General features: G+C 40.6%; 1 long non-coding RNA gene across 1 annotated transcript; it reads right to left on the minus strand.

Moving 5' to 3' along the window:
* Positions 1–573: 573 nt before the first annotated feature.
* LOC139698982 (uncharacterized) lies at positions 574–8,019 on the minus strand. Its single transcript, XR_011703038.1, has 2 exons — positions 7,876–8,019; positions 574–2,534 (listed from the first exon to the last, which is right to left on the minus strand). It is a non-coding gene; the product is annotated as an uncharacterized lncRNA (long non-coding RNA).
* Between the last annotated feature and the right edge of the window lie 3,298 nt (positions 8,020–11,317).

The following is an 11,317-nucleotide window of genomic DNA, read 5'->3' on the forward strand; positions in this document are numbered from 1 at the left end:
TTTCTAAGTTATTTAAAGGAATATTATTTTTATAGTGTGATTTGACTTTAAATAATAAAATTAAAATACTATTCATCCGATTTAAATTTGAAATAGGACTTTTGAAGGGAAGTGTGGACGTTTTAATGTGTGATTTGACGAGTTATAATCGTTTTGGAAATAAGTCAGCGTGTCCTTGAGTATGACGCTATTCATTCACGCAGAAAATGCGCACGAATGAATGAATGAATGAAAAATTGCGAGCATCTGTTGAAACTTTTTGGATGAGATATATCAACCTGCATAGGAAATAAAAAGAACGAAGCAATAGTTTTTTTGCAATTCATCAAACGTTGGATCATACTTAAAAATAGACTTGTTTATACCAGATCACCAAAAACTTACTTATTCAAACATACTGTACGAGTATTCAAAGTGAGCTCCGACATCAAACCGTTTGAATAATGTATACTCTCATCATGCTGCTCCATCTTGTCATTTATATTCTATATCTTTGATTGGCACGGGGATAAACACTATTGATTGTTGCACTTACAATATTACTAAGACTTATGCGAAATAAAATGATTCATACTTATGGAAAAAAATTTATTTTCATCTTTATTTTCACAAAGTTTACACAAATATATCAAATCATTTACGAGAATAATTTCTCGTCATTATGAGTCCTCTGTTTTGTAGACTCAAAAAGCTTGAAGTCTTTTTTTCGCTTGAAAATCTTTACAAAAATGCAGTCTTTACCGTGCAAAAAGCATTTCAGTGTCCAAGGATGAGAGAAAGGAACATTTCGAGGCATACTTCGTGTATTCTTCACGTGAATTCAAACGTCTTCCCTCATTCTCGGCCTTGGAAAACAAGGTGACCTTACGATGGATCCAAAAAATACAAAGCGATACTTGAATTTCAACATAAGAACGGATCGTAAAAGACTAGTAATTTCTCGCACCTCTCCTCTCTCTCCCTTTCTGAAGGCACGAGGGAGAAGTGCGGGGAGATCATAGAACAAATAAATTGAAAATGAAAGTGTTTTATTCTACGGTTTCAATTATCTTTGAATACTTGAAATCTTTTGTTTTGCTTTCAAATGTGTAACTCTTGATATCAATCGTGTGAGTCAGATTGGCAATTAGACTGCGACAGATTAATAACAGTAAAAAATGCCTTTTTTTCGTCGAGAATAAAGTTTCGATGGAGATTTCCGAGAATAGGGGTCGCCCCAAATGAATCGAAGTTGTCGTACGGAATTATTCTGATTCAAAATGCTAGACCCAATGCTTTTATTTACACGAATGTTTTCCATAAGGTTTGCTGACTAAAAGCATGATGTGGATTTCGTGAATATTTCAGCGTAAAGTTAAAAGATAAAAATTAGGATTCGACAACAGTTACGGTTCACCCGAGATTTCTCCCAGTTACTCGCAACGTAATTTTTCCCAGGAGATATTACCCTGTGGTGGTGCAAAAATGAGTTCCTTCAAAGCGGAAACAATATAAAGCCATGGTTCGTGTATTTTATTGCACGTGGAAGTTGATTTTCTTTGTAATTTATACTTCCTCCAGCAGGTTACTCCACGAATCGACAAGAATATCTTCTATTCTTTCACTGTACAATGACTTCACTTAGAGGTTTTAGAGAGCATCGATGACTATTTCCACATAAGTAATATCATTGCAAGCAATGAAATTCAGCATTAAGGAATGAACTACGCAAATGTGGAAGAAAACTTGAAAAGTTTTATTGTAGAAGGTCAAAATTTCCGAAAAATATGATCAAAGTGGATCATCGAGAAACACCAACTCAAAACTACCGGATTTTTTTGCGTCAGGTATCCATTTTCTTTATCATCGCTTTTTTTCATCTCCACCCCTCATTGCGTCGCACAGATGGCTAACGATCTTGGGGCGTTGACTTAAAAACTTTGGAAAACATTGTCCTCGTCACTTCAAGATTTTTCCATTTTCGATGGGAGAGATGGGGAATGGCCGGATATCCGCGGTATTTGGTGGCCGAGGGGTGCGGTCAGAACCCTAAAGGTTCCAGTCGCCCGCCTCAACAAAAGCCCTGAGTGGGGTCGAGGGTTGTGGAGGGGCGGGGGAAGGAATTAATTCCCGCCACCCTGGTCGGAGGACATGTACCGCGTGATTCGGCCATCCCTCGAGATGTAGACGACGCAGTCATAGCAGGGGACTTGATTGGGGGGGCAGCGGGTTTGTCCCCGGGAGGGTGAGGGGCGGGAGGGAGCCGGGCGATCGACCGCGGGTCTGGAGAACCTGTCATCCTCGCCGAGGCGGGTGCCTACGTTCTCCGCCGAAGAGGTGGACGAACCGCCGCCGAAGGATGGTGCTGACTGGCCGCTGCTGCTGCTGCTTGCGCTGGCTGCGGCGTTGCTGTTATCGACCTCACCGAAACGCGGGAGGAGTCCTGGCAGGTTGACGGGCATCGGCACGTAAGGGGAGCGCTGGGCGCTGCCCCTCGGGAGATAGGTCATGGCGCCAAGCAAGGCCAGGAGGACCGTCAGAATCAATTTTCTTTGCTGAAAGGAGAGTAACATAAGAGAGACTTTAACGATCGCACGAAGAGAATTATTCGTTTCCACATGCATTATCTTTTTAAATTACTTTCACAATTATGACTGAGGCTTTGGCCAACAACCATTGAATTAGTGACGAAATGAATCCAAACATTGCCTTCTCATGCATAAGAATTTAAATTATTGTTCCGTATGATAGCATTTAAATGTGTATATTACATATGTCCGATTGCCGTAACGAGGAATAAATTTAAATGAAAATGCATAAAGCACTTGCATTAATCGTATTGGAACTTACAATGCACTGCATTAAATGTACAGAGAGTTTTGATTGGCGATTGGATTTTGAAGACTGTGATAGAAGAAATAACGTTAGGCAAATGAAGAAAGGGTAGGAATAGAATAAGTATGTCGGACGAAATAAAGGGAGGAAGGGAAGTATGTGAAATTGAAGAAGGACTAATTATAGTGTGGTTTGTCAGGTTGTATTTTGTTAGGATAGGGAAAGGAATATATCGTAGTATTGTTATTCAGTCTGTGGCCATACAAAACCTATCTTAAATGATATACAGTAATACCTAATGATAATGTAAAAACCCCTTCTCACATCTCCTTTCCCCGTGGCAGCTCTCAAAGAATGACTCAGTAGGAGGTTTTTTATTTGTCTCAACGTTCAAAATTCGCATTTTCAAGGTGAGATAATTTTGTGACCCCCACTGAATGATCACAAAAGAGAGTCCGCCCCGCGCACTTGGGCGACGGGAAAGGGGGCAGTGTCAAATCGGCGGGTTACGTTTCGCTTCATTGGCGGGAGTGCAGAGAGAACTGGTTACGGAGCAATGGATGTGCATTCGTACAACCGATGTTCTTTTGTTCTCTCCGTCGTGCGCTGTTGCACTTCAGCCTGCCCTTGCTCTTGACGGCTGAAACGGCGTACGCTCGAATTCCCCCGACGGAAGTCCTTGACGTTCCCTGCCTCGAGATATCGCTGCACTCAAAAAGGCGTTCCGGTTGACGTACGATGAACGAATGGAGGGAGAATATCAGAGTTCTGAAGGACATCAGATATTCCTACCAGCGTAAGTTAAATAGGGTATTGACTAATTGTAGTTATTTGGGGAATCGACCGTCTTCAGGGGTAGGTGGAGAGTTTCTTACGAATGGGTTGCTCAGGGCACGGTGAAAGGGTGGAGAGAAACCCGGCGTAAGCATTAGTCTACTCTCAACGAAAGGCGCCAAGGGTTACTCAGTTGAACGTCCCATCCGGCGGATGACGTACTCACTCAAAATGCTCTGCAAATAGCAGCCCAATCAGGGATCAGGATACCGCTGAAAAATCCCACTACCCCAACAATCCGAACCCGGGCCCGAGGGGTGGGAATCCGATCCTTTAGTCACCGCACTATACCTATCCTCCGATAAGATATGGAATAGGGCGTATACTTTCGGTAAAACTCCTAAATTACCTTATCCTTTCTTAATGACGAATTTCCATTCGGTGTCAGCTGGCTAATTTAGTGAAATACCTTCACAACGGTAGAAATGGATATCTTCTACTAACTTAAGAGTAGAGCTTGGAGTTTGAATGGCTATTAGAATATCTCGTGGATTGATGAAACGTTCCCTAATGCTATATCTCAAACATAATGTTTCCTTTGATTAAAATGCATACGTGTATGTCATTTTTACTTCCCTTCCATGCTTTTTCGATTAAGCCATTTTCAATTTACACTAATCCGGACAAAATAACATCAAGAAGCCAAAGGCAAGTTTGACAGGTATGAATTTTTCATTCGTTTTATGAAAAGCTACATAAAACTGAGGGCCTTACAACTCATGCGAGCGAATAGAAGACAAAAGTATAAATATTCGCTTGTATAATAAATAATAAGAATCTTGTTAACGAGCCTGCAGAATATTTTCTCATATTGCTTGCTTGCATTTTATTATCCTGCAGCCAATGATCAAATGTTATCGTCATTTGTACCCTTTTTATTCTTAACCCATTCTTAGATGTATGTAATAATTATTTTTACACGTACAAAAATCTAACTATCGGCTTTCGATAATGAAACTTATTGTTCGATTCAGTTTGATTAGAAACGCGTCCATTTTTGACAAATGAAGAACTTACGAGTACATTTCTTTTAATCTATGAGCAGATTAAGGGCCCCATTCAGGAACGTTTTAAAATTATCGAGCTTATATAATAACGAAATTTCGATGGTATATCCTAGATGAATCCTAAATATTACGCACAATGATTAAGAAAAGTTGAGTGCGTGATGTATTTTTGTTGAATGGCAATACTGGGATCATATTGAATAGCCTCCAGGTCAAATGATAGAAATGTGTCAAAAAGTGACGTAATTTCAATCTATTCCTATAGAAAGAATAATTTCATATTGGCTCGCATCGACGACCAAACCTATGTAAGCACAAACAAAAAGCATATGGAAAGCCCTAAATAAAAGAGAACGATTATAAACATTTTTTAATATATCGCCTGCGTGTGGATTTCTCTAAATAATAGTCATGAATTAATCTGATTTCCAGATTCCCCAGAAAACACAAGGAGGGGACAAATGCAGTGTTTCTCAACGCGAGGCGTTTGCCTCACAGAGTGGGGTTGAAGGCAATAGAAGATACTGTCGCTTTCGTCAACTCATCACTGATGTAGTAACTATATCCGTAAAATTATAATCATTTATAGAAGTCATATATAAAGAGAGTCTCTGCGATGATGCTTTTTTATTTGAAGTCACAGTTTATACAGTACTGTTTTGTTTGTTTGTTTGAGAGGGAATTGAAATATTTGAGCTTTCGAGTTCCAGCACACAAAAGAATGGGAAACACATGTCAGGAGAAAGTTGACGGTTGAGCTGTTTGGTCTTTAAGCGACTGCCTATGCCTTTCGTGGAAACCCAAACGGTCTTCCCCCGGGAGTGGCAGTGCGTCATAACACCTTTCTGGTATCCCAGCACGCACGGCCTGGGATGCTATGTGGAACATACGAGTATTTCGGCTGTGGAGAACGCCGTCCGCCGGAAGGGGCGTTATGTTGCGGAAACCTTGGCGTATTTTCTCATTGTAGTAGACTAATGACTGTGTCGGGCTTCTCTCCACCCTTCTCTGATTCCCATTAAGTACTGCCCCTACCAAATTACCCTCCGATCCCCAGCTAAGTTAATGAGGGGGAGAAGACTAACAGCTAAAGCCTTTTGGCTTAGCTGTCGGTCTTTTCCCTATCATTAACTACGCACCACCAGACGACAATGGGATGCCTCGCATCGGGAAGCTTCGTGTTCAGAAGGATGAAAGTTAAAACGTTTTTCAGTTTCCATCGCTACTGAAAAACAATCCAGGATTCTGATCCCACATCCCACTCTCGGATGCGGCTGTAATTGACGATTAAATCGCCTTGTGTAAATCAAGATAAGGGAAAAAATAATGTGGTAGCTTAAAAATGATCTTGAATTACATAATATCATATCGTAGTTCTAAAATGTTGGCGTTAACATAAAGAAAATTAATACAATCGCAGCATTATAATTGAGAGGGGGAGCGGGATCAATCAAGCTGTGTGATTTTTTTAGTGCCAGAACTTACTGAGCAATATCAGGCGGCCCAGGGAAAGGAACTTACCCCCTACCCCTCTGGTTTGTGAATTTCACACGCCGTCATTCTTTGTGCTAGGTTTGTTTTACTTTACAAAATCGACCATCGGGTTGATAAGTACGCTGTACTACTATTGAGTTTGAAAATCGTACAGAGCGGTATAGGGGACCCTCGTATTATTTAGTATTCCTGCGATTGCCTAGTGTCAATACATAAATCGCATATTCCAGATTCACAAATGAAGAACGCGGTTCTGACTTCCATTGCATTGTTTCCGCCGCTACTCGTAGGACTACACACGAATACACTAAGTGATCTATTCTCATGGCGTGGTGCGGTGTGATGAATACTACGACTTTGCCCATTGCGCCAGGAAGCCTAGGGAGAGGTTTCAGCTGTTTATAAATAGTATTGATGGTTGATGTGATATTGTACGTGTTTTCGATATGGCAAAACTGACAATTTTTGTCGTTATACCTTGTGGACTTTGGACAACAGTGACGATATAGTCGATGTGCGATTTTGTCGACATTGCCCGATATATTATCACCGTATCGATATGCCGTCACCACCACGATTACATTATCGAGAGTCGATATAGGAAGTTTAATATAGCATAGCTTTGCTCGCATGGATTCGTGTTCACATTTTCCGGTTCCTCTTACATAATCGTCCATCCAGTTACTATTTTAGGCTAGAGTGACGCGGGAGAGGGGGGTGTTTGCGATATGTCGACTCATAATGGCGGCGATTTTACTTCCAAGCGGCGGTTGCTGCTTAAAATCATTAAGTTTGATCATTTGGGCTTTTACAAATCGCCGCATATGGTGGCATGAGAAACGACGCCATATGATAATGTTACATGAAACTAGAAAATGGATTATTTCGAGGGCATAACAGTCGTCTGCATCAGTACCGAAGCGATTTCCCTAAATTTCATGGTGCGATCTACTGTCTGTAATTCAACTTATCTCCTTACACCGGTGACATGATCCCTGTAGTTATTTGTTACCGTGCTTTGTGAAAGATTTTATTTAATTTTAATCTCGTATGCATTCACTTGACCTTTAGATCTGCTTCATCCTGCACATTCGATGATTTTATTTCTTTGTGTCACACGAAAAGAACACTGACAATAATATATATGTGTATGTTTTGACGGGTAAAAATATGAAAATTACGTTTTGAATGATAACTTAATAAAATGAAGTAAGAATTGAATCCTGAGGTGATTACTATTTGGGGAGGCAAAAGAGAAGTTCCCCCTGTTACGTGTGAGTAAAAGTTCCCCCTGTAAGTGTATGTTCCTGTAATTATCAAGATCTGCATTATTCATATAATTTTAAACATATATTGAAACTTGGCATTAATAAATTGTTTACTTTTGATTTTGCGTGCCTGGTATACTTTAATTGTTATTTTTATGTTCAACAACCCCTGCCACGCGCCCTAAAGGTGGCTTGAAGGGTACAATGTAGATGATAGAATTCGCCGTTTTTGTTCTGGATAGATTGTGCTGTGCCTGGAAATCAACCTTACCAGGAGTAAATGTGTAATAATTCCATGATCGAGGGTCATTATTCAATGGTATGAAAAGGTAGGCCCACGCTTAATTTCACCAACTTTCAGGTGTGAAGGTTATTCGATTCTAAGTTAAAAGTTCCTTCGACTCAAAATCTTTTAAACGATTTATTTAATTATGTAAGCGATGAAATGAGCTACTCACCATGGCAGTGACTGCGACTGTGACCGGTAGGTTCGCTCTTTGGTAAGATCGATGACCAAACTTGACCGCCAATCAGGTACCAAACCGAATTTCCGTGAGCGACGAATGAGATCTGGACGTGTCGTCTCCTCGTAGCACAAGTGTTCAGACGGTGTCGGTCCCCTCACGTTTATATGGGTGGAAGAGGACCCCATACATGCATCCTTCCATCCCCCTCGCCCCGCCTCATACCAACCTCCCCTCCGACCACGGTCGCCGGCCGCGGATTCCCCAACGAGGCCGCACGACGAAGAGGTGGGAGGAGACGCGTGGACAGCCCCGCCTTCCCCCCACCCCTCCCCTATCCCACACCTCCGGTGGTGGTGGTGTGTTTAGCCGTTGGGGACTTCCGGACCGTGCGCAGATTTCGGCAGAGGACGGCTTGGATGGGAAAGGCTCGCGCGTAATAGGTTCCCAGGGGAAGCCTGGGGGGAGGTCGAGGTGTGAGCACGTGGGAATGCCAACCTTTACGGTGGGAGGAGGGGAGGAAGTTCGTGGATATCCACGCTAAGCGGTCGGCCCCAATCGGCGCGGGGCGATTGCTGTCGGCCAACCCTCGCGCGAACTCTCTTCCCCAGCAGAACACTCCGCGTCTATTTTCGCAAAATCCCCAATCGCCAGTGACTCACCTGTTCGCTCGCCCTTAAGGGAACGTGCGTTCCGTACTCTTAGTGAATGAGAGTCGGAAAAAGAAGGGAACTCGAGAGACTGAAGGTCAAAAAGGTATGAGACATTGGGGTAAATCGTTATCAAATGATGTGTGTCCATCGAGGCAATGTTTACGACGGTCCCTGTGAATTAATAAAAGCTCTTCTCAGCAATCCACTGATCTACATCCACAAAATACACCGCAAGAAGGTATGGTGGGAGTTTTTAGGTCACCACCCGTAACAAAGGATAGAGTAACACCACATGATGATTCAAATGAAAGTGATTTTGGAGGCCAACGTATTTGCTAATTCCTAAAAACAAAATCTGAATTCCCTTACTTAAGGGGAGGAATATCACTGAATGGAGATTTTTGTCTTCAAAAAGCTCTTAGCAGTTTTAAATAATAACTAATATCACAACTGTAAATGTCAACACGTCATTTGTCTGTGTCTACATCTACATAACGCGGCGCGTGGCGGGGGTTGTCAGGGCATCAGTCACGCATGCATAGTTCATGCATACACTTGTATACATGTTAAATTTTAAATTCTCGTCTACATACTTGCCTTTATACATGAGGTAATATTTGTTTCGCTTGATCTATTAATAAAATTTAATTTCTTCGGGCTCTTGGTTTCGATTTTGTCAACTTTACTTATCTTTCGAGGGAAGAACGAGTAATTGAATCCGTCTGTGACGGTCTAATTTTGGTGTGTCCATTAGAGAAGAAAAATTTACCAACGTCTATATTGATTCTCCTAATTAGGAGTTTAGCGCGAGCCCTCGTAATATGATTCCTGATTTCCCGAGGGAAGAACGAATATTTATATCTATCTACCTACACATGAGTCTATCACCCGTACCTTATCTTTGAAGTCTAACCTATATAAATAGTGTGGGACCATAATAATTCCTTCAGTGTCATTGTCAAACTCGTTTGTTCCTGACCTTGCTAAAATTCTAAGTCTCGCTTCTTCTCTTCGCATCTCAAGAGGCTCCCAGTCTGATTCCTCTAAAAGACCTGTCACACTCGTCTTCTTATCGTAGCAATTTTGGACGAATCTGGAGGATTTTCTCTGTACATTATCTAATTATTTTATCAACTTTTTCTCCCAAAGATCCCAAACACTTGTGGCGTATTCCAAATGTGGCCTAACTAAAGCGAAATGAGACCTCTCTTTAATTTTCTCATTATATTTCTCCACTACCCGTTTAATTAAGCTGAGTTCCTTTGAAGTGGATCCACTTATTTCCTTAATAAATGCTCCCCATGAAAGGCGTGGTGTTCGCACTACCCCCAAATATATATCTACCGTAGTTAGCACTGAACCCATTATTTCATGATTTACGTGCTGCTAATCACTTTTTTTAAATTTGAGCTCCAAAATTTCAAAGCTGCACATTTGCTTTAGAATATTTTTAATCTATTAGCTTAGTTAAAGAGTATTTTAAAACTATTTTTTAATGATTGTGTGTGCGAAAACTCTTGAACACATGTACACATGTGTGCCTATGTACATCATGCCTTATTTGATCGAATCATTAAATGTTTGTTTTTAAGTTAATATATTCGGTCGCTTGAGTTCGATTTTGTTATGAATGCGTATCGTACGAGGGAAGAATGAGTACTTGAATATATCTGCGACGGCGTCCATCTCTCCTATTTTATCTCGGTGTTTGAATTCACTATTGTAATTTGAGGTTGCAATAACTCCCCTGGTGTCTCAGGAAAACTAGGGTGTCCAATACCTTTCTACCAGTTTGATTTTTGCCTCCTTTTTTTGTAAACCAAGGGGCTTCTTACTTAATATATTGATGAAGTTTCCATCGCTTGTTTAAAATACGTAGCAGAAGTTTAAGTGAAAAAGGACTAAAGAATAGTGTATTTTTTTCGACTTAACTTGATATGTCTAAATTCCATTGCAGCTTGTAGATATTTCATTTTCTGTCTGTGTCTACATGGTACCCTAAAAATCACCGTAAGGGTTTGCGGCAGAAGTAATTGCATAGCAAGCATGTATCATCTAAATGCGGTGTCATTTAATTGTTAAATACCATTTGAAGCGTCAAATTATTTAAATAGCGATAGCTATTTTTTTAACAACTAGCATCCAGTGTGGTATTTAAATTTAAAATAATTTTCTTGATAAACTATCAGTAGTAAAAGCAGTAAATCGGCCTTGCCCGGCGCGACATGGAGGAATAGAATTTTTTAAATAAGCAACATGCTGTGCACTGTCAATTAAAGTGATTAAGTGGTCATAAAATTGACCAAAAAATGCGTTAGATAATTGAAATAATGCAAATAATATAAACCGCAGCTATATACCCACGGTTTTAAAGTGTAAAATACTCTTGAACTTATCTGAAGTTAACGTCTAGGAAAAAGAGCACAATAGAAGGGTTCAATAAACTAATAATAGCGTGCTAGGACACATTACGTTATGATGCATTTTTTTCTGCAATATTCGTTTGCCGTGATTTTGATCCCTTATCATCCGTGTGGGAAAAATGACAACTTATATCTTTGCACTGCGTACTACAGCTGGTCCTTCTAATATATGTTCATGATATATATTATCGTAGTACTAATGGACTAAGAATACATTTTCATTGCAAGTCTACGCAAGAGGCTTAATATGTAGTTAGTCATGAGTAATAGTTACCAGTCTTCTCTTCTAATAATCCAAGTGCCCTATTCAGTTAATCATAGTAACCTTTTACAAATCTAGCCCCTCCATGCATAATTAGG

The sequence above is a fragment of the Hetaerina americana genome, unplaced genomic scaffold (assembly GCF_022747635.1).
Source record: "Hetaerina americana unplaced genomic scaffold, ioHetAmer1.1.p SCAF_9, whole genome shotgun sequence".
Classification (NCBI taxonomy): Eukaryota; Metazoa; Arthropoda; class Insecta; order Odonata; family Calopterygidae; genus Hetaerina; species Hetaerina americana.